This window comes from Dipodomys spectabilis, unplaced genomic scaffold (genome assembly GCF_019054845.1).
Source record: "Dipodomys spectabilis isolate Male_0828 unplaced genomic scaffold, ASM1905484v1 ptg000118l, whole genome shotgun sequence".
In the NCBI taxonomy this organism is placed as follows: Eukaryota; Metazoa; Chordata; class Mammalia; order Rodentia; family Heteromyidae; genus Dipodomys; species Dipodomys spectabilis.
This window is the reverse complement of record NW_024870795.1, coordinates 5,109,792-5,133,594: the sequence shown is the minus strand read 5'-3', so window position 1 is coordinate 5,133,594 and position 23,803 is coordinate 5,109,792. Positions and strand designations below refer to the sequence as shown.

At 48.6% G+C, this 23,803-nt stretch overlaps 1 long non-coding RNA gene across 2 annotated transcripts; it reads left to right on the top strand.

Annotated features, from left to right (window-relative positions):
• The first annotated feature begins 9,318 nt into the window (after positions 1-9,318).
• On the top strand, positions 9,319-15,642 carry LOC122115147. 2 transcript variants are annotated; one of them, XR_006148729.1, is made up of 3 exons: positions 9,319-9,467; positions 13,644-13,739; positions 15,609-15,642. It is a non-coding gene; the product is annotated as an uncharacterized LOC122115147 (long non-coding RNA). The 2 variants fall into 2 exon arrangements; XR_006148728.1 differs by having other exon boundaries at positions 15,604-15,640.
• The last annotated feature ends 8,161 nt before the right edge of the window (positions 15,643-23,803 follow it).

Here is a 23,803-nt window from a genome sequence, read left to right as displayed (position 1 = left end):
AAGAATATATTAAGACTCTGCACAGACTCTGGGAAATGGATTACCCTCTCCAACTCAGCACACTAGATATGCAAACTCCTGCTTTGGGTGCTTGATGCCTCCTTCTGCAATAGGCAATGTGACACCTGAACACGTCTTTATTGTATGTGGGTTGTTCTCAGGTGGTAGTTTTTTACCCCAAGAATGAAAAGATTAGCTTGTTTTGTAATCCTAAAATGTGTAAGATTTTATTATTTAACTTGTGAGTCACAAGTCAGGACGTTAGTGCTAATTTATGTTTTAGAAGTAAAGTACAATTTGGGTTGTCCTATAATATCTTTGAATAAAATAAATAATATAGGGCTCTGCCCTCCCTTGCCAGTCCGTGCTCTGGGGATGAAACAGACTGTAGTAAAATCTGTAAACACTTATAAAGCTTACAGTTTTTTACAGCGAAGCTAGGTGTTGGCTGAGATCTGACAATCATAGTTTGAAGCCAGCAGAGGCCAGTCCAACAGATTCTTATCTCCAGTTAACCAGCAAAAAGTCAGAAGTAGAGGTATGGATCAAGTGGTAGAATGCCAGCTTTGAGTGAAAAAGCTAAAGGGTAGCACCCAGGCCCAGAGTTCAAGCCCCAGTACCGGCATGTGTGTGGGTGAGCACGTGTGTGCGTGCAAAGGCCCAGGGGCAGGAACTAGCAGGTGTGAGGAAGAAGCACCAGCCAAGCTCATGTTCCTGGAAGGTGAGCCAATGGGATCTGTGCAAGGAAGGTGATTGGGGTGCAGCCAGGCAGCCTGCAGGCCAGGGTGAGGGGTTTGCATGCAGAGAGCTTCAAGATGGGAGATCCTGGTATGTGTATAAGCAAACGATCCTCAGCCCCTGAAGAGGGAGGGGGGAGAGCAGGAGAGAGAGGGGTGAGGTGGAGATCCAGGCAAGGTTGCCATGAGTTGGGGAGGATTCCTGGGCTTCACTGCCTGAGGCAATCGAGGAACCAAACCCACCAAGGAGGCAGGAGAAGGAGCCAGGGTGGAGGCTGCAGGAAGTCATGGCTCCCCCGGCCATCATGGCTGACTTGGTGTGCTTCTTGGGACCCATCCCTTTCCTGATAAGGTTTTTCGTGAGGTCTTACCTCCTCTTACCTTCTTCTCTTTCCCCTCCTCATTTCCCTGCTACGATGGAGAACTGATGCTTAGAAGTACAACAGTCATCTAGGGATGGACAGGGCAGTGGTCACCTGGTGAGATGGCCGGAGCCATGCCCTTCATCCCCAGCGCCCAGCTCCCACTCGGTGAGGTGAGCTCGGCCTTTTACTTGTTTAAGCTCCTGTTTTGTGGCTTTTCATCACTTGGAGTCATGACCGATGGAGTCATATTGCAATTGAGATTTTCTTTGTGGTGTGTGTGTGTGTGTGTGTGTGTGTGTGTGTGTGTTGGCACAGTGTTTGAACTCAGGTCTTTGTGCTTACTAAGCTGGCACTATACCATCTGAGTCACAACCTCAGCTCTTTTGGCTCTGGTTATTTTTGAAACAAGTCTCACTTTGTGCCTGGGTTGACCTGGATTGAAATATTTTTGTTTGTTCTTCCTGTAGCTGGGATAAAAGGTGTGGTCCACCAAGCCTACCTATTGTTTGAGATGACATTTTTTTCAAACTTTTTGCCCAGATTAACCTTGAACTCTGATCCTCCTTTATCTCTGTCTTCCAAATAGCTAAGATTGCAGGCATGAACCACCACAACTGGCTAGATTTTTATTTTGGAGGATGATTTGAGGCCTAAGGAAGGAATAGGGGGTTATCTATATTTACCAAGTTAAAACAGAATTCAGTAATGATTCACTGATTCAAGAAATAGTTATTGGATGGGCTGGGAAGGTGGCTCAGTGGTAGAGTGCTTGCCTTGCATGCATGAGGCCCTGGATTCCATTCCTCAGCACCACATAAATAGAAAAAGCTGGAAGTGGCGCTGTGGCTCAAGCGGTAGAGCGCTCGCCTTGAGCTGAAGAACTGAAGGACAGCGCCTAGGCCCAGAGTTCAGGTCCACAACTGGCAAAAAAAAAAAAAAAAGAAAAGAAATAGTTATTGGAGCTGGGCGCCTGTGGCTCATACCTATAATCCTAGCTACTAAGGAGGCTGAAGTCTGAGGATCATGGTTCAAAGCCAGCCTGGCCAGGAAAGTCCATGAAACTCTTATCTCCAGTTAACCACCAGAAAACCAGAAGTGGTGCTGTGAGACAAGTAGTAGAGCACTCACTTGAGCTGAAGAGCTCAGGGACAGCGCCCAGGCCCAGAGTTCAAGCCTCACAACCAAAAAAGAATATTGGGAGTAGGGATATGACCTTAGTTTACTCTCCAGTACCAACAGACAATCCCCAATACCAAAAGAAAAAATACTTGAGGACCGACTATGTATCAGATACTATCCTAGAGGCTGAGAATTGAGCAGTGACTAAATAGACAAAATCCTTGCTCTAGAGGATTCTGCCTCTGGTATAAATAGCAGCTAGAACTGACTTCTGGGCTATTTACATTTTCATTTGACTCCAGAAGTGAACTGGGGTTGAAGTATGAGCAGGTGACAGGGTGGGTGTGGCTTGTCTGTTCCCACAGCCCTCCTCACCCTTCAATTAATCCTGTTAGCAACCAAAATGGGCAGTATTTCTTCAGGGTTTATAGGAGCCAAACGCTGGCTGGGCTGCATTCAGTGTGAGGGAGATATATTTGTTCCTTCCTTGTGTGTGTGTGTGTGTGTGTGTGTGAGTGTGTGTATACGTGTGTGTACGTACCAGGGTTTAAACTGATTTTTTTTTTTTTTTTTTGCCAGTTCTGGGGCTTAAACTCAGGGCCTGGGCACTGTCCCTGAGGTTCTTTTGCTCCAGGCTAGCACTCTTCCACTTGAGCCTTAGTGCCACTTCTGTTTATGTGGTACTGAGGAATCAAAAACCTGAGGCTTCATGCATGCTAGGCAAGCCCTTTACCACTGAGCCAGGTTCCTAGCCTCATGAACTCAGAACCTTGTGATTGTTCACATCTGACATTCTACCACCTGAGCCATGCCTAAGCCTGGTGTTTTGCTAGTCAATTGGAAATGGAGTCTAGTGAACATTTCTGCCTGGGGTTACTTCAAACTTCAATCCTCTGATCTCAACCTCAAGAGTAGTAAGGATTATGGTTGTGAGCCACCAGTGCCCAGCTTTATCCTAATAGTGGCTGTATTGGATTTGAACCTAGGGCTTTTGACTCTAGAGACTTCACTGCTTTTTTTTTTGAGGGGGGGTCCAGTTGTAGGGCCTAAACTCTGGGTCTGGGCGCTGTCCCTCAGCTCTTCAGCTCAAGGCTAGCACTCTACCACTTGAGCCACAGCGCCACTTCTGGCTTTTTTCTCTGCTTATGTGGTGCTGAGGAATCGAACCCAGGGCCTCATGCGTGCAAGGCAAGTGCTCCACCACTGAGCCACCTTCCCACCCCGAGACTTCACTACTTGTTGACTCCTTTTTTACCTAGAACTCTCTGATTTGATTGAACAACCCATGTCCTGACTCTGCTGTCTCCTTACCTGTGGCTTCCCCCTGTGTTTAAAGACCCCTCATCCCTCTTCCCAAGAAGATTTTTCTGTGCTGAACACTAGGGAGGCAGGACAGGAGATTAAGAAGCAGCACAATGCGTGCTCTGTGCTCGCTGGTGGAGTCACTAGAGGGACCAATACAAACACAGAAAGATCAACCAATCAGGGATGGGGTGGGACCAATCAAGGGGCTTCTGGGAGGCGTTGCCCTCTGAACTGACTACCAAACAGGAGTTGAGCAGATTAAATTAAAGCAGCTGTGGGTATTTCCAATAGATGCCACAGGTGGACGGGCCAGGAGGCGGTGTGGATGGAGCTGCTCGGGTGGGTGGAGGGAGGCAGGGAGGCTGGGGAAGGCCCAGATGAAGCGTCTGGACTTGGTTGAGGGGGCAGCAAAGGTGGACAGGAGTGGGTGGGGCCTGGCTAGATCTCTGTCTGGCAACTCTCTACATACTTATCTATGAAAGTAGGAATGAAAACCATAGGGTTCCATGAATGCGCCCTGCAGGGCGGAGTGGGCAGTAAGTGATCTGATGGCAGAAAGACAGGCCAGGCAGGTGATTGGACACAAGCCAGCCCCTCCCCTCTTCCTCCGCACTCCCTGCCTGGCCCCTGCTGCCCTTGGCTCGAGTGGCTACAGCAGCCTCCTCACAGGTCCTGTGGCTCCTGCCCCTGCCCTGTGCAGAGCCTGGCCCCATGGGATGCCAAGGGATTCTGGGCTCTGCCCAATGCATCCACCACTGCAGCTCCAGCAAACTCGAAGAAGAAGCCAGGAGGCTAGAGTCTGAGACTGTGCTTCAAAGAAAGCCCAGGAGATGCAGCAATGTCCGGTTCACCAGCAAAAAGCCAGCAATGGTGCTATGGCTCAAGTAATAGAATGTCAGCCTTAAGCAGAAAAAGCTAAGGAACAATGCCTAGGTCCTGAGTTCAAATCCCAGTACTGTATTGGCACACACACACACACACACACACACACACACACACACACACACACACATCAAAGAAGAAATGCACTTGGGAGTGGACAGTGGCTCTGGTGTGGAGCTCCGGCCGGGGTGGGGATGAGGCCCTGGGGCTCCTGATAACATGGAGCTGGTATGTGACTGGTGAGCTCAGGGCAAGAGCAGCGTCCCGACCCTGAATTGTGACATAGAAAATTCCAGCACCAGACACCATACAAGCCTCTTGTGTCTTGGAGGAATTTATATTCTGCTTCCCAAAGCTCTCCTGAAATCTGACCCAACAGGTAGAGGATGCGTGGGGCCAGGCTGAGAGCAGCAACGCCCCTGTGTGTACAGGGCAGAGGCGGGTCCTCTCTGTCTCTGTTCACATGGTCAGCTTTACTGAGATGGCTTCACCCAGGGCCGCTCCTGTGGCTCACACTGTACCCTGCTCCAGCCTTGGCCTTGGCTACTGTGGTTTGGGAAACAGCCTCAGGAAAATCCTGACAGCAAGAGCCAGATCCTGGGAAAGAAAGAGGGAAGGGGAAGGGAGGGAAGGGAAAGGAAAGACATGCAAGAAAGGAAGGAAAAGAAAAGGGCTGGGAAGCTGGCTCAGTGGTAGAGTGCATGCCTTGCATGCATGAGGCCCTGGGTTCCATTCCTCAGTACCACATAAGCAGAAAAAGCTGGAAGTGGTATTGTGGCTCAAGTGCTAAGAGCCCTAGCCTTGAGCTGAAGAGCTGAGGGACAGCGCCCAGGCCCAGAGTTCAGGCCCCATGACTGACAAAAAAAAAAAAAAAAGGCCTCGCCTGGTAACCCTAGCTATTCAGAAGGCTGAGATTTGAGGGTCAGAGTTCAAAGCTAGCCTGAGCATGAAAGTCTGTGAGACTCACATCTCCAAATAGCCACCAGAAAACCGGAGGTGGCGTTGGTAGCTCAAAGCACTAGAGCATTAGCCTTGAGTGAAAGATAGATAGGGATAGAACCAGAGCCCTGAATTTAAGCCCCATGACAGACAGGAAAGAGAGAAAGCTGGGCACCAGTGGCTCACGCCTGTAATCCTAGCTACTCAGAGGCTGAGATCTGAGGATTGTGGTTCAAAGCCAGCCTGAGCAGGAAAGTTTGTGAAACTCATCTCCAATAAACCATCAGAAAACCGGAAGTGGCGCTGTGGCTCAAGTGGTAGAATGTTGAGCTGAAGAGCTGAGGGACGGTGTTCAAGCCCCATGACTGACAAAAAAGAAAGAGAGACAGAAAGAGAGAGAGGAGGAAGGAAGGAAGGATGGGTGGAAGGAAGGAAGGACAAAAGGAAAGAAACTCCCAGCCTCACTCCCCTCCCAGTTGAGAAGGAAGGGCCACAAGAAGGGCCTGGCGGTGAGGTTTCCAGGATTCTCTCTAGCCTCCTTCATGAGCTTAGCCCCATGTGAAGTCATGAGCCCATGCCCAAGTTGGTCTTGAAGTGTGACGTCATAGCTCAAAAGGCCCCCGAGTGCCTAGGTTCACCCTGTTCTGTGGAGCTGCTCACAGAAGACATGAAGGAGTCACAGTCCGGACTGTGACGATGCAAAGGTTGCTTTAGCCAGGTGCCAGTGGCTCATGCCTGTAATCCTAGCTTTTTAGCAGGCTGAAACCTGGAAGATCACAGTTGGAAGTCAGGTGAGGCATTAAAACCTGCAAGATACCTCCTTGAGTTCAGCAGCAAAAAGCTGAATGGGAAGTTTGGTCCAAGTGGTAGAGTACCATCCCAGCAAGAACACTAAGTAAGAGCACAAGGCACTGAGTTTAAGTCCAGGTACCAGCACAGAAATAGAGAGGGTTAGTTTCCTAGACTCAGGACTTGGTTGACAGATCTCTTCCAGCTCTCTCTCTCTCTTTCTAGCAGATTTAGATCATTCCCAGAAGGGGATTGAGTACAGCCCACCACAGATCTTCCAGAAGCCTCTCAGTGATGGCGCTACATAGCATCTGTGGCAGAAGTTAATTCTCAAGTGGCAAAACAGTCTGCTATTCTCAAGTGGCAAAACAGTCTAGCTACTTGCAAGATGGAAATTGGAGTCTCGTGATTTGAGGCCAGCAAGGGCAAAATGTTAGTGAAATCCTCTCTCAAATAACAAGCTAAGCATGGTGTCATATATCTGTAATCCCAGCCGTGCAGGAGGCAGAGATAGGAGGATCATAGCCTAAGCCAGTTAGGCAGAAAGCACAAAACCTTTTCTGAAGATTAACTAAAGCAAAATGTGCTGGGGTTGTGTCTCCAGTGGCAGAGTGCTTGCCTAGCAAGCATGGGTCCCTAAATTCAAAACTCCAGTACATAGCCAGGTGCTGGTGGCTCATACCTGTAACCCTAGCAACTCGCAAAGTTAAAGTCTAAGGATCATGGTTTGAAGCCAGTCAGATCAGACCCTTATCTGCAATGAACCAGCAAAAAAAAACAGAGGTGGAGCTTTGACTCAAGTGGTAGAGTGCTAGCCAAAAGAAAAGCTCAGGGACGGCTCTAAGTTCAAGCCCCAGGATTGGTGTGTGTGTGTGTGTGTGTGTGTGTGTGTGTGTGTGTGTGTGTGTGTGTGTGTGTGTATGCACATACATACTCCCACACACAAACAGTATAACCAAAACATTAAAAACCTTACATAGGAGCCTCATAAAACAGAAATAAGCCTTTGGCTTTTTTTTTTCTTCAAATTATGATGTTAAAAATTGAATCCAGGCCTTCATGCATGCTAGGTAATTGCTCTACTAACTAGAGCCATGTTCTAGCAAGAGCAAGCCTTTGCATAGTCTGTACCTCATATGAAGACTAACCAATGAACCTACTAACCCTCAGTCTAACCAATGAACCAACTAACCCTCAAGACCTTTCTGGGGCCTCAGATCCAGTCTTTGCATGGCCAGCAAGCCCTCGGGACCTCTTGGGTCTCTGTGATCTCATCACCACATACTCTTTCCCTTTCACCCACAACTTGCATATGGTGCCCAGAGGGCCTGCGTATGTGTTCATATCAGTCACACACTTCAGCTTAGCCACAACAAAGCTTTCTCTAAAATAATCACCACTGTCTGGGCTGGCTTCCCTGAGATCCTCAGATCTCAGCTTCCTGAGTAGGTAGGATTACAGGCGTGAGCCACCAGTGTCCGGCGACCCGCCTCCTTTCTATTCACAGTCTGCATGTGCGTTCTCTCCCCCCTTACATAATGTGCATTTTGGAGGGCAGACGCTGTGTGCAAACTATGAGCAGCCGTGCTCTTGCATCTGGAATAAGGCCCAGAACTAGGAGGTGTGGCGCTCAATAGGTCCTTATTGAAGGAAGATGCCTGGACCCCACAAATATCCTCCCAACCCCTCCTTCTGCCGTGATCTCTGTGTGGCTTGGTTCTGGCTCTGACACTGAACCTCCCACTAGCTGTCTGGGAGAGGAGTGGAAATTTCCACATGGATGCTAAAAGGGCAGCCTCATTCCCTGGCTGGGCTAGAGGGGTAGAGAGGAAATTTCCACAGCTACAAATTGTATGTGTCCTCATGGCCAGAATGGCTGGAAAGGTAGGCATAGGGGGTCCCACTGCGCCTGCCCACCCACCCCCCTCCAGGCTTGAACAGCGTCTGCAGACCTACACAGTGGGTTCTCTACCTGGGCTCATCTCACAGTGAGGGCCCAACCTGACCCCTCTAAGGTGTCCTTGAACCAAAGGAGGAGTCAGAGGATCTGAGGCCTTCAGCAAGTTCAGTCTGTTCCTTTTACAGATGGAGAAACTGAGGCCCAGAGAGAGAAGGCAATTCATCTAAGGTCACACAGGAAAATCAATTGTACTAAGTGGGTCAGTCCTGGGGCTTGAACTCAGGGCCTGAGTGCTGTCCCTGAGTTTTTCAGTTCAAGCAAGTTCTTGACCAATTGAACCACAGCACCACTTCTGGTTTTCTGGTGGTTAGTTGGAAATAAGAGTCTCAAGGACTTTCCTTCCCCGGGCTGTTTTCTAGTGCTTTACCACTTGAACAACGACTCTGCTTCTGGCTTCTTGGTGATTAATTGGAGATAAAATTCTCATGGGCTTTCTTGCCGAGGCTGGCATGGAAACATGATCCTCAGATCTCAGCCTCCTGTAGCAGGGTCACAGGCCTCTGGCACCCAGCTGTGAGAGACCCTCTTTTTCTCTTGCATTCGCTCCTTTTCTCTTGTCCTTCCCTCTCTCTACACCCAGTGTTGTCCAAGTGTCCCCTTGGGCCAGCCAGCCAGCATCTTGTGCTCTCTGCCTGAGAACTTCAGGCCCCTAATAATGATGCGCCTCCTCAGACCTCCAAAGCTGCCCGTCCCTCCTCCCCACACCATGCTCCTGACACAAACTTTGCTACACATTGAAAAACAACACACTATACAGATTGGTCCTCTATTCCAATCAGAGTAATTTTTTGAATTTGAACTTGAGGCGCTCTACCAGTTGAGCTCTACAGCTCCACTTCCAACTTTTTGGTGGTTCATTGGAGGTTATCTCCAATGAACCTCCAGGCTGGTTTTGAACCACAGATCGCAGCCTCTTTCTGAGTAGCTAGCATTAGAGGCGTGAACCACTGGTGCCTGGCAAGATATCCAGCTAAAACTGTTTTGGGAAGATCCTGGGTGATTCCATTTGCATCAGGGTTTGAGATCAGTTTCAGTCTTGATTAATGACACATCCACCTTCTGTTGCCTGTCCCCCAGGGCAGCAGCTGGCCTGGTATTCATCCCTCCCCCAGATTTATTTTCTAGACTGCCAGGTCTGGGCCTCTGGACCTTGGCCGAGCAATTGTGTCTCCCTTCTGCTTCTGCCCTTTGCCCAGCCTCAGGCCTCCTGCCTGACTGGACTGCCTGACTGACATGAAGCACCAACACTAGCTGTTTCATAAATATTTACTGTTGATGATGGCAATGACCTTGATGCTGATGAGCAGCCTGGCCAGGAGGATGCTTCATATGGAGGAAAGAAGTGCTGGAGACAGGCTGATTCTAGTGCCAGTAAGTTCTTATGGGACCTGGGTTTCCATGTGCTCATGTGGGAAGCATTGTGTAATTTGATTATAGTTCAAGAAGCCAGCCCCTCAAGCCTGTTGCCATGGGAGAAGCCTGCTCTTGCCCTGTTGGTGTGGAGCACAGAGAGGCATATCCCCCCACCCCCATCCCAACCCCAGCCTGGCTTACCACATCAACTCCTATTTCTTTTTTGTTTTGTTTTGGTGCTCATCCTGGAGCTTAACACTCACGGCCTGAGTACCGTCCCTGAGCTTCTTTGCTCAAGGCTAGTGTTCTACCACTTAAGTCACAGCTCCACTTCTGGCTTTTTGGTGGTTGATTGAAGATAGGAGTCTCCAGCTTTCCTGTCTGGGCTTGCTTCTGAGTGTGATCCTCAGATCTCGGCCTCCTGAGCAGTTAGAATGACAGGCATGAGCTACCAGCAACCTAGCTTAGCTTTCTTTTCTTTTTTCTTTTTTAACATTTACTTTATTGTTATTATAGAGGTGATGTATAGAGGAGTTACATGTACATGAGTCAGGTAATAAGTACATTTCCTTTTGTACAGTGTCACCTTTCCCTCAGCTTGGCTTTCTTATTCAACTGGCATTCTATAACTTGAGCCCCACCTCCAATCCTGCTTTTTTCTTTTTTTTTTCCCCTGTTGATGGGAGTCTTGAGGACTTTTCTGAGTAGGGCTGGTCTTGAGTTATAACCCTTTACATCTCAGCCTCTGAGTGGTTAGAATTACAGGTATAAGCCACTAATGCCTAGGAAGTGCATCTGAAGTCAGGCAGTGAGTATGGAAAAAAAAAGATCTCCTCCATATAATGAGGGAATAATCTAAATTTTGTTGTGTTAAGTGTGGGCCTGTAGCTCCCTTAGAAACCTTGCCCAGCCTCTCACGTGCAAGGCTCTGGGTTTGAGCTCTAGCACTGCCAAGGAAACAAAGCAAAGCAAAACAGAGTGTCAGTTGTTGGAGATGGGGTAGGACTCAAGTGGTAGAGCCCTTGCCTAGTAAGCACAAGGCCCAGTTCAAATTCCAGTACTGCCAAAAATAAATGTCCATTGTGATGCTGGGATGTTGATTTTTTTTAATGCTTTATAGAGGCATAGTTTGCATACCATAAGCTTCACCTCTGTGAAATATGCAACGAATGTGTGGGTGGCTCGTGCCTGTAACCCTAGCTACCCAGGAGGCTGAAGATCTGAAGATAGAGGTTCAAAGCCAGCCTCAACAGAAAACTGAGAGAGATACTCTCCAAAATAATCAGCAAAGTTGGACTGGGGGCATGGTTCAAGTGGTAGAGCATGAGCTGTGAAAAAGCCAGCCCTGTTAGCTCAAGACCCAGAGTTTAAACTCCACTATCAGCACTTAGACTTGTGAAGCCATCATCACATTAGGACCTTCAATCATCCTATAAATATCCCCGTAAGCCAAGTGCCAGGGTCTCACGCCTGTAACCCTAGCTTCTCAGGAAACTGAGAGCTGAGGATCACAGTTCAAAGCCAGAATGGGCCGGAAGGTCTGTGAGACTCTTATCTCCAATTAACCACCAGAAAACTGGAAGTAGAGCTGTGGCTTAAAGTGGTAGAGAGCTAGCTTTGAGCAGTAAAGCTCAGGGACAGTGCCTAGGCCCTGCATTCAAGCCCCATGACCAACAAAATAAACAAACACACAAATGAATGAATGAATGAATGAAATCCTATAATATGGTTTTGTTGTTGTTTTTGTTTTTGCTGGTCTGGGGCTTGAACTCTGGGCCTGGGTTCTGTCCCCAAGCTCCTTTTGCTCAAGGCTAGCACACTACTACTTGAGCCACAGTGCCACTTCTGGCTTTTTTCTGTGGTTAATTGAAGCTGAAGAGCCTCACAGACTATCCTGCCCAGGCTAGCTTTGAACCTCAGTCCTCAGAACTCAGCCTCCTGAGTAGCTAGGATTATAGGGTGAGGCACAAGCACCCAGCTAAACTATATTTTTTGTACTTGGACAATTTTCATTAGCATCAAATTCCTGATATAGCCTGTCACAGAACAAAATTCTATTAACTCCAGTTACCACTTTAAAAAAAAAAATCTGTCAGTGGAGGATATTTGGCCTGTTCCTACTTTTGGACTATGTGCCTTGAATAATGTTGCTCTGCCCATTGCTGTACAAGTCTGTGTGGGCATTTGTTTTTAGTTCCTGTGGGTAGATTTCTGGAAGTGGAATTGGTGAGTTGCTTGGCAACTCAACTTTTTGAGGAACAGAATTGTTTTGGTTGTTTGGGTCCCTGGCATTTTTGTATAAATTGTAGCATTATCTTGTCAACTTCTGTAAAAAAAAAAAAGTCCATCGAGAATTTGGAAATAAGTTTATCTGTAGAGCTATAGTTACATTTTTGTGGATTTTTTGTACAAGCTTTGGACTGCTTTTGTTAAATATGCCTTAGTATTTCTTTTTTTTTTTCCCCTTTTTGCCAGTCCTGGTGCTTGAACTCAGGACCTGAGCACTGTCCCTGAGCTTATTTTGCTTAGGGCTATCACTCTATTACTTGAACCACCACTGGCCTTTTCTGTTTATGTGGTACTGAGGAATCAAACCCAGGACTTCATAACATGTTAGGCCAACACTCTACTATTAAGCCACCTTCCCAGCCCCTGCCTTAGTATTTCTTTGTAATATAATACTGAAGGAAATACTAATTATAATTCACAGCATTTAATATTTTATTTTTGGCCAAGTGTTGGTGGCTCATGCCTGTAATTCTAGCTACTCAAGAGGCTGAGATCTGAGGATCACGGTTCAAAGCCAGCCTGGGCAGGAAAGTCCTTGAGATTCTTATCTACAATTAACCACCAGAAAACCAGAAGTGGTGCCGTGGCTCAGGTGGTACAGTGCTTGAGCTAAAGAGCTGAGGGACAGCACCCAGGCCCAGAGTTCAAGCCCCACGACAGACTGACACACACATGAAATGCATTATGGGAAAAATGACTCCTCTTGGCATAAAATATGTCTAAGGGGAAAATGCCCCTTTCTTGTGGGAGTATGTGGCAAAATTCATCTGTGGCTTAAAAGATGCTTAGATACTGACAACTCAAGTTTTATGAATAGGTAAGTCAATCTTGAAGACTCTGAGCCCTAATAAAATAAAGTAATAAAATAAAACAGTCTAACAGCAAGAGTGATGAAATGTCCCAGGTGTGAGAACAAAAGGGATCATTTACTCTAAGGTGAATCTTTTTTGTTTTGTTTTGTTTTTGTTTTTTGTCGGTCGTGGGGCTTGAACTCTGGGCCTGGGCTCTGTCTCTCAGCTCTTCAGCTCAAAGCAAGCGCTGTACCACTTGAGCTACAGCGCCACTTCCTCTAAGGTGAATCTTGAGCCATACTTTCTCACCATCGATATCTGTGCTGCTACGCCATTATTATACCTGTTATCAGCTGTGCCTGCACCACGTCTACATGATGTAATAGCTCTTTTTCCTTTTTCACTATTAGACTCCCTCACTCTCTGCTTTTGGTGTCCCCATATTCTTTTTTTTTTTTTTTTTGTCGGTCATGGGGCTTGAACTCTGGGCCTGGTTGCTGTCCCTCAGCTCTTCAGCTCAAGGCAAGCGCTCTACCTCTTAAGCCACAGCACCACTTTCAGTTTTCTGGTGGCTTATTGGAGATAAGAGTTTCACAGACTTTCCTGCCCTGGCTGGCTTTGAACGGTGAACCTCAGATCTCAGCCTCCTGAGTAGCTAGAATTACAGGTGTGAGCCACCAGCGCCTGGCCCCATATTCTTTTCATACAACATCAAGAACTTGGTCCCTGGGGCTGGGAAGGTGGCTCAGTGGTAAGAATGCTTGCCTTGCATGCATGAGGCCCTGGGTTCGATTCCTCGGCACCACATAAGCAGAAAAAGCCAGAAGTGGCGCTGTGTGTCTCAAGTGGTAGAACGCTAACCTTGAGCTGAAGAGCTCAGGGACAGCGCCCAGGCCCAGAGTTCAGGCCCCACAACTGAAAAAAAAAAAAAAGAAAGAAAAAAAAAGAAAAGATCTTGGTCCCCAAGGCAGAGATCTCCACCTTGTTGGTAACCTTTGCCAGGAAGCATCTGTCATGAATGCAGTAACAATTTAACCTAAAAGAAATTATTAACCGTAAAAACAGGCTCAGAATTCGGATCTGTCTTTTCTTGTTCCTGTCTCCCCACCTGCAGGAAGAGGAGTTCACCTGACTGCCATAAAGACCAGATTGCAGTTGAGCATACTGGAGCATGCCTGTAATCCCACCACTCAAGGAGGCTAAGGACCATGTAAGTCCCAGGTCAGCCTGGGCTGCATAGCAAGACTGTCTCAGAAAGCAAGCAAGCGATGAATACAGACTGCAAATGCAGCCTTCCACCTCACCCTGAAATCCCATTTATCTGGGGCAAGAAGACTGAGGCATGTAATTAATGGATAGATTTCATGGCAGGATATCTGTCCCTTAGGCTTGCTCTACTATAGAGAAAGGAGTGTATGGTCTTTGGAACAATCTTGAGCTAGTGGCTGGTCACACTCTTGTAATTATTTCCTTCCCATGTTAGTAAAATTTTATTGGTTAGTCAGGTGCCAGTGGCTCAGGCCTGTCATCCTGGCTACACAGGAGGCTGAAATCTGAGGATCACAGTTTGAAACCAGTCTAGGCAAGGCTCTTATCTTCAGTTAATCACCAAAAAGCCAGAAGTGGGGCAGTGGCTTAAATGGTAATGCACTAGCCTTGAGCAAATAAAGCTAAAGGACAGTGCCCAAGCCCTGAGTTCAAGCCCAGTACTGGCATACACACAATTGTATTTATCAACAATCTGTCAGTTTATTCAAGTGAACCTCCAGAGGGTAGATGGGAAATTCCTCTTAGCCCACACACCCCACTCAGCTTCCCAGGGAGGATAACAGGGTGGGGGTGGGGGATGAGAAATGTGTTTCATTCCCTGCCTCCTGCTGCTTGTTACTGCTTTACACTGAGCTCCTCGTGACCGGGATGAGTCTACAAGGCAAATGTTTGCTGAAAACATAAATCACACGGAATGGGGCTCTGGGAGTGTGGTGCGGCGGGAGAGCGCTGGCCTAGCGTGTGTGAGGCCCAAGGGTCGATCCACAGCCCTGTCAAGGAAATCTATTAAACATGGTTTTGGTGTTTTTTGTTTTTTTGCCAGTCCTGGTGCTCGAGTGCAGAGTCTGAGCACTGTCCTTGAGCCTCTCTGTGGTCAAGGCTAGCACTCTACCTCTTGAGCCACAGCACCACTTCTGACTTTTTGTTTATGTGATACTGAGGAATCAAACCCAGGGCTTCATGTATGCTAGGCTAACACTAAGCCACATTCCCAGCCCCATATTAAACATGTTTAAAAGGCCACGTGTGATGTCACAAGCCGGTGGTCTCAGGCACTTGGGGGACGGGCAGAGTTAGGATGATCAAAGTTTGAAGTGGTTGGGTGCTAGTGGCTTATGGCTGTAATTCTAGCTACTCAGGAGGCTGAGATCTGAGGATAGAGGTTCAGAGCCAGCCCAGGCAGGAAAGTCTGTGAGACTCTTATCTCCAATTAACCACCAGAAAACTGGAAGTGGTGCTGTGGCTCAAGTGGTAGAGCACTTGTCTTGAGCTGAAGAACTCAGGGACAGTGCCCAGGCCCAGAGTTCAAGCCCCATGATGACCAAAAAAAATCCCAAAAGTTTGAAGTGGACAGAGCTCATGACAGACTGAAAGCAAACAGTAAAACTGAAAGCAAGTAGACGAGGGGCATGGTTCAAGTGTTAGAGAGACCCTCGGGACACCTCCCAACACACAGATATACACACAAACACATACACAACACACAGAGACACACACACATACAAAGCCAAGCAAAACATAAAATTCTCTTTCTGATTAGAACTAAAAATATCTGAATATGAATAGTAAACCTAAGGGAATGAAGATAAAACCCCCTACAGTGCTGGGATGTAGCTCAGTGGCAAAGCACTTGCCTAGCAAGTGCAACATCCTGGGCTCGATCCCCAGTACTAAAAAGAAAGACAAAAACAAAACAAAACAAAAACAAGAACAGTTAAGACCTAAACAAATAAAACCACTGACAGTGTTAGAAGAGTGTGAATTGCTGCTTCTTTTTTCCTCATCTTTGTCTTCTTTTTTCCCAGAACAGGACTTGAACTCAGAGCCTGGGTGCTATCTCTCGGCTTTTTTGCTCAAGGATGGCTCTCTACCACGTAAACCACACCTCCACTTGTGGCTTCATGGTGGTTAATTGGAAATAAAGTTTCATGGATTTCCTACCAGGGTTGGTTTGGAACCTCAATTCTCATATCTCAGCCTCCAAAGTAGCTAGGATTACAGGCCTGAGCCATTGGCCCCCAGTACTTCTCTCTTAACTGTATCCTGATGGATATGTAGTCTCTGAAGAGAAATAGAACTAAGAGGAAACTGCGGTCCACAGTCTCCTAGCAAATTGGCAGAGACTGAAAGGTTTGTGACCAAGCACAGTTGGTGATCAAAACAGGGACTTTTTTTTTTTGTACTTCATCTGTCAAAAATCCATTTTGACCGCTGAATTCTACCTCTAGGATTTTACCTTACAAAGATTTGTGTTCCCAGGCAAAAGGATGTAGGTGAAAGGTCATTTATAAGCCAAATACCTGAAGTAAGTCATGTCAACATCCACAAGTGGGAAATGCTGGGTAAGCTATGATTCCTATCTGCACTGGGAGCCTCAGCCGCCATGAGCCAATGAGGAGGTACTGGCAAAACCTGGGGGATGATGTGGGAGAGAAAAAGGCCAACACTTCTCAGATTGTATACTGCCAGCTGTGTAAAGGGAGAGGGTGTGCATGCACACATGCACACAGACACACATGCACGTGGGCACGGAGGGGCCAGTGCGTGGAGCACGGGGCACTCCTGCCAAAGAAGATGGCTTTGTCTTTGGCCCCAGTGCTGTTGACACTTTTTGTGCCTGGTTTTGATCTTTGGGGCTGCAACTTTGAAGAGTTCCCGTAGCTTGACCTCAGATTAAAACACAGTTTTCACTCGGAACAGTTTCAGTCATTTGTGTTATATAGTCACAATTTTCAGAGAATTCCAAGATTTCCTCTCCCCCAGCTTAGGCCTTGTTCTAGGCAGGAAGCCAGGTTCTTTCCTCCCTCTGTCCCTCCCTTCTTCTCCCTCCCTGTGTCCCAGGCCTAGGCTCTTGGAGAAGCTTTTAAGGTGCAGTGTGGGGTAGAGGTGAAAGAAAGGTCCCTTGGGGCAAACTGATAAACTATGAATAAATATGAATTTATTAACACACAAAGGGAATCTTCCCAGGAATGTGTCTTTCTCCCTCCCATCCCCTTGCTGGCTTCCTTCCCTCTCTCGCTCCCTTCTTTTCCCCCAACACTTGACCTTTCTTCTTCCATTAACCTCTACCTAGCATCTATTGGGTGTCAGGAGTATTCTTTTTTTGTTTGTTTGTTTTTGGGTCCGGTTGTGGGGCCTGAACTCTGGGCCTGGATGCTGTCCCTCAGCTCTTCAGCTCAAGGCTAGCGCTCTACCTACCACTTGAGCCACAGCGCCACTTCCGGCTTTTTTTCTTTTTTTTGCTTATGTGGTGCTGAGGAATCGAACCCAGGGCCTCATGCATGCAAGGCAAGCGCTGTACCACTGAGCCACCTTCCCAGCCCTGTCAGGAGTATTCTTAGCTAGAGCAGTGACCAGCATGACCCAGGACCTCAGGGGCTGACATTCCCTAGGGAAGGATCAGTCTGTCCCTGGTGCTGGATGTCCTGACAGAAGATAGAAGCGGCTGAGACCAGGCAGGCTTCCAAGGTGACTGGCAGGGCAGGGAATAGGAGGGGAAGGCTAGCTCTGGAGGTGTCAGGGGAAAGTCTATAAGGTGACACAGAAGCAGACATTGGAGGGAAGCCTGAGGCCTGGCAATGAGCGTTGAGGTGTGGTTTAGGAGGCCGGGTAACCCAGGGGTACCACTCTTGGCTTACTGCTTTGTTGTTGTTATCTTCCTCCTCTTCCTCTTCTTTTTCCTCTGCTTTTTTTTTTTTTTTTAATTTTATTCTTTTGTGTTTCTGTGTGCCAGGACTGGGGCTTGAACTCAGGGCCTGAGCACACTGTTCCTTAGCTTTTTTGCTAAAGGCTGGCTTTCTATCACTTGAGCCACTGCTCCACTTGTGGCTTTTTTTGGGTGGTTAATTGGAAATTCAAGAGTCTCACAGACTTTCCTGCCCAGCCTGGTTTTGAACTATGATTCTCAGATGTCAACCTCCTAAGTAGCTAGGATTACAGGTGTGAGCAATCAATGCTAGGTTGCTGTTGCTGTCTTGAACTTCTTGTGTTTGTGTTTGTGTTTTAGTCGGTCATAGGGCTTGAACTCAGGGCCTGGGCACTGTCCCTGAGCTCTTTTCTTACAGTGTCACTTCTGGTTTTCTTGTGGTTAATTCGAGATAAGAGGCTCATGGACTTTCCTGCCCTGGTTAGTTTTGAACTGGAATTGTCAGATCTCAGCCTCCTGAGTAGATAAGATTACAGTTGCTTGGCTGGATTAAGTTTATTTGTAGAGCTATAGTTATATTTTGTGGATTTTGTTGTACAAGTCTTGTACTGCTTTTGTATTAGCATTTTTTGTGATATGATATTGAAGGAAACACTAATTATAATTTATAGCCAGGAGCCTGTGGCTCATGCCTGTAATCCTAGCTACTCAGAAGGCTGAGATCTAAGAATCATGGTTCAAAGCTAGCCAGGGCAGGAAAGTCTGTGACACTCTTATCTACAATTAATCACAGAAAAAGTTGGAAGTGGTGTTGTAGCCCAAGTGGTAGAGTGCTAGCCTTGAACAAAAGGAGCTCAGGGAAAGTTCCCAGGCCCAGAGTTCAAGCCCCAGGACCAGGAAAAAACAAAGCAAGACAAAAAAAACCTATAGTTTACAGCATTTAATATTTTATTTTTGGCCAAGTGCTAGGCCTCTTGGGTAGCTAGGATTTCAGGCATGAGCCACCAGCACCTGGCTTCAACTTCTTCTTTTAAACAAATTCTATGTGTTTGTTTTGTATAGAGCCCCAGAATTTCAGCGGTGGTCCTGTCTGGGGCAAAGGGAAGAAGGGACATCAGGCACAAAGGTCATGGGTGGGCAGTTGTTAGGTTTTTGTTGTTGTTATCATACCAGTACTGGGGCTTGAACTGAAGACCTCAAGCTCTTGCTTGGCATTTTCCCACTCATACTGGTGTTCGACCGCTTGAGCCATCCCTGCGTCTCCAGATATTGGCATCTTTGAGCTTGCAATGGACCTCAGTTTCTGCCCTTTGTGCTGTCACCCTTCTTACAACTGCCCCTGTGGGTCCCTCCTTCAGTGTGGCTGCCCGAGGGAGGGGGTGAAGGTCCAGAGGCAGGAAAGTTCTGGTGTTTTCTGGATTGCTGCTTTAGGGAAAAGTGCCCAGATGTCTGGAAGGCCCACGGTTGGACCGAGTGAATCTCCTTTGGACAGGAGGCTTAGACCTTCTCCAACATCTGCCAGACAGCACTGGAGGGCCGTCCCCAGGGCTTGACTGGAACACTGGTCTACTGTACTTAGGCCAGAAACCCAGAAAGATCCCATAGTTTCCCAGAGAGCCCCAAGGCAGGAAGGTGGAGGGGTGCCAGGCTGCAGGTGGGGGTGGAGCCGGGTCAGTGTATGGTGTTGTCCACCATGGCTAATGCTGAACGTAGGTAGGTGTGGTGGTGCTTCTGGGCCTTTGTGTCTGCACGCTGGAGGTTGGCACGGTGGAACATGGTGGAGTTTCTCTTCTAGCCAGTGGCTTCAGAATGACTCCCTGCTCTCAGGACAACACCAGCGGATCTTGTGTGGCCCCTGGGTGCACCAGCTGGCCCTCAGCCCAGTCCTGGCCTGAAGAAGCACACAGCCCACTCCCACCATAGTCCTCACCTCAAGGCTCTGGCTGCTCCTTCTGCTCCAGATTCTCAGGCAAGAGCCAGACATCCAACCATGGTCTCAGAGGGCAACTGGTCTCCTTGAGTCTTTTGTGGATCCCTGACTCTAGACCCATACTTGCCTTCCAATAAAGCCTAGCCTGTGATCTCTGCTACTATCAGGTCCCCTGTGCCCAGCCCCACAGCCCGACAGCTCATTTACTAACCGACCCAGAGCTCTCAGCCCTGCTCCAGATATGCTGTTTCCTGTGGCCAGGAAGTCACTTAAGGACACTCATCTCAGGAAGCCTCAAAGCTGTGAATCTCTCCTGAAAGTCCATTCACCTGCTTTGTAGTTTCAGCTACCTGTGAACCCGCTGAGACTGTAATCCCCAGCCAGGCTCCTGGGTTTGTAGGAGGCAAGAAGGCTTTAATAATGCTGCTTGGGACCCCTCCTCACAAGTTGGGTTATTGCCAGGTGCTAGTGGCTTACACTTGTAACCCTAACTGTCCAGAAGGCTGAGATTTGAGGACAGTTTGAAGCTAGCCCAGGCAGGAAATCCTGTGAAACTCTCATCTCCAGTTAAACACTAACAAAGCAGGAAGTGGAGCTGTGGGCTCATATGGTAGAACACTAGTCTTGAGCACAAAAGCTCAGGGACAGTGCCCAGGGCCTGAGTTCAAGCTCCAAGTACTGGTGCAAACACACACACACGCACACACACACACACACACACACATACACACACACTTCAGACTCAAAGTGATAGAGGGCTAGCCTTGAGCAAAAGAGCTCAGGGACAGCGCTCAGGCCTGACTTCAAGCCCCATGACTGACAAAACAAAAAAAACAAAAAAGCAACAAAATACTGGTGAGCGTGCAGGGAGAAAGGAGCCTCGTACACTGTTGGTGGGCATGTACACTAGCACAACTATTATGGAAATCAATACAGAGATTCCTCAAAAGACTAAAAATAGACCTTCATCATCACCCTGCCATATGACTACTGAGTATATGTCCAGTGGAGAATAAATCAATATAAAAAGAGACACCTGCATGCCCATGTTTATTGTGGCACTGTTCAAAATAGCCAAACTGTGGGATCAGCTGAGGGCCCCAACAACAGATGGCTGATTAAAGAAAATACGGTACAGGGGCTGGGAATCTGGCTTAGTGGTAGAATGCTTGCATAGCATGCATGAAGTTCTGGGTTCGATTCCTCAGTATCAAACAGAAAAAGCTGGAAGTGGCTTGTGGCTCAAGAGGTAGAGTACTAGCCTTGAGCAAAAATAGCTCAGGGCCAGTGCCCAGGCCCTGAGTTCAAGCCCCAGGACTGGCACAAAAAAAGAAAGAAAATATTGTAGATACATACCATGAAATATTAGCCATAAGGAAAAATGAAAATATACCATGCACATGGAGTCTCTGGAAGCTATTCTTGTGGTCCCCAGCTCAGAGCCTTGATTCTGAGACCTGTTGACACCTGTTAAGTGCTGGGCTTATGCCTGTCCAGGAATCCAGGCTCCCTGGAGACCTTGTTTCTCTGAGGCCTGAGCCTGGGATGGCAGCCAAGTGACTCACAGGATTCTGAGCTCAAAGGATTATGGGGGCCTGGGCTTCTGGAGTGGGAAGTTATTATCCTCACCCACTTGCATGGGGGAAGTATCCTTGGTGCCCTGTCCTTGGAGCCGTCCTTGCCCTTCCTGGGAAGGAAAGGGGGAAAGAAGCTGGAGCTGGGCAGGGCAGAGAAGAGAAGGAAGCCTTCGTTCTTGCCTCATTGGTCACTCCTTGGATCAAGTTCTGTGCAGCAGATAAGAGCTGGGCTTGGGTCCAAGCCTGCCTCTAATCCACCGGGTGGCCTTGGGGGAGTAGCACCCTGAGCCTCTTTTCTCATCCACAGACTGAGATAATGCAGAACAACCACGAGGACCGAGAGCCCAAAGGAGGGGCTTTGTAACAGGCCTGACAGGTAAGTAGCAAGTTCTCCGTAACTGACACCTGTGCTAACGTTTTATTAATCAATTCCCTAAGACCCACGGTAAGTGAATTCCCTAATTCACAGTAACTGACTGCTCTCCTGAGCCACGATTCCTGGTCAACATCCCAGAGGTGGAATCTAGGTTCATTCACAGTTGTGCGACAGGAGTTGTCATTCCTCCTCTGCAGGTCTGCTTTACTACCAGGGCCATCACACCTGCCAGAGAGGAATTCCAGGGGCTTAAATGAGATACTACCAATTGGCTTGCCACCCCTCTAGGCCTCAGTATACTAACTTATGAGTTAATTTTAGCCTTTCATAGCATTGTCAAAGAGGTCATCCCAGCAAGCATATTGCTTGGCACATAACTGTTGCTTTAAAAACAAATTCAAAGGGGCTGGGAAGGTGGCTCAGTGGTAGAGCGCTTACCTTGCATGCCTGAGGCCCTGGGTTCCATTCCTCAGCACCACATAAGCAAAAAGAAAAAAGCCGGAAGTGGCGCTGTGGCTCAAGTGGTAGAGCGCTAGCCTTGAGCTGAAGAGCTGAGGGACAGCGCCCAGGCCCAGAGTTCAGGCCCCATGACTGACACACACAAACACACAAACAAACAAGGAATTACTTACATCCTCACTACTCATGTGGATAGCAAAAGAAGCCTAGGAGATCTTCACTCAAAACAGAGGACAGAGGCAATCGAAGCAGACACAAGGAACACAGCCCGCCCCAGGGAAGGCAGACTATTATCTGAGTAAAAACACTTGGAAGGCTCCGCCTTTTAGCTAAGATTGAGTGTAGTCTGTTCCTATTGTTGAACATCTGATTTATTCTAGAATAACTGGAATTTTGGAGCAGGGAGATAGAAAAGGAGCTTGCTTCACTCAATCCACCTGGTAATGTAGTATCTCCAGGATCACTGCACACAAAAAAAGTACTTTGGAAGATGGCTTGAATTGGCTTCCATTTCTAGAATACCTGCTCTATGCTGGATTTGTTTTTTTTTTTTTTCTTTACCTTATTTATTTATTTATTCATTTATTTATTTAGTGGTACTGGGAATTGAACCCAGGGCCTCTCACATGCTAGGCAAGCGCTCTACCACTTGAGCCATGGGTCCAGCTCTGAATTTATTTTTTCATGATTTTCTAATTAGCAGACTTTAGTTGTACAAAGCAGGGGAGGGTTCATTGTGACAGGTCTATATATATCAAACTCACCCCTCCCTCTCCACATTCTTTTTTTTTTTTTTTGGGTCCGGTTGTGGGCCTGGGCGCTGTCCCTCAGCTCTTCAGCTCAAGGCTAGCGCTCTACCACTTGAGCCACAGCACCACTTCTGGCTTTTTTTTTCTTTTTGCTTATGTGGTGCTGAGGAATCGAACCCAGGGCCTCAGGCATGCAAGGCAAGCACTCTACCACTGAGCCACCTTCCCAGGCCCATCCCTCTCCAGATTCTGAAACAGGGCCACTTCCAGCTTTTTCTGCTTATGTGGTGCTGAGGAATCGAACCCAGGGCCTCATACATGCAAGGCAAGCGCTCTACCACTGAGCCACCGCCACCTTCCCAGCCAGTAATTCTTTTCTTTATTATCAAACTGGGGATGTCAAGGGATCCCGGCTCAGTCTCCGGGGATCCGGGACTAGAGGTATGCACATCCTGCCTGACAGATTAAGTGGTTTTGACTATTTATAAATTCACTGCAACCCTTGTGTTCGAACCCGGTGAAGGGGTCGGGCTCTCGCTAGTGCGCTGGGATTGCACACTGCATGGCAACAAGTGAGAGCCCCTGCAGCGGCCAGAGAAGCGCGCGCACAAAGAGCGCTCTCCTCCGGGTTTGACTCCACGCTTCCAGCGGCCTGCGGGTGCGCGGGGCGCGGGCGCGGGGCCGAGGCGGGGCGCGGGCGCGGGGCCGAGGCGGGGCGCGGGCGCGGGGCCGAGGCGGGGCGCGGGGGCGCGGGCGCGGGGCCGAGGCGGGGCGCGGGGGCGCGGGCGCGGGGCCGAGGCGGGGCGCGGGCGCGGGGAGGCGGCCTGGCCCGGCCCCGCCCCGCCCCGAGCCCGCAGCGCCCTCCCCGCTTCCGCCGGGGCGGGGCCGCCCCCGTCGCCCCTATATCTGCCGCCCGGACGCCGCCGCGCGGGCCGATCGCGCCTCAGCCCCGCCGCAGGTGAGGCTGGCCGGGCCGCGGCTCCGCACGTGCGGGGCCGGGGAGACCTGGGCATCTGGGGGAGAGGGGTGGAGAGGAAGTGGGGCGCCCGAGGAATGCAGGGGAGGAGGTGGATGGAGGGAAGCTGAGCAGTCTGTCCGCCTGCCTGTGTCTGTCTGTCTGCCTGCCTGCTTGTCTGTCTGTCTGTCTGTCTGCCTGCCTGCCTGCCTTTCTGTCCATCTGCCTGCCTGCCTGTCTGTCTGTCTGTCTGCCTGACTGCCTGCCTGCCTGCCTGTCTGCCTGCCTGCCTGCCTGCCTGCCTGTCTGTCTG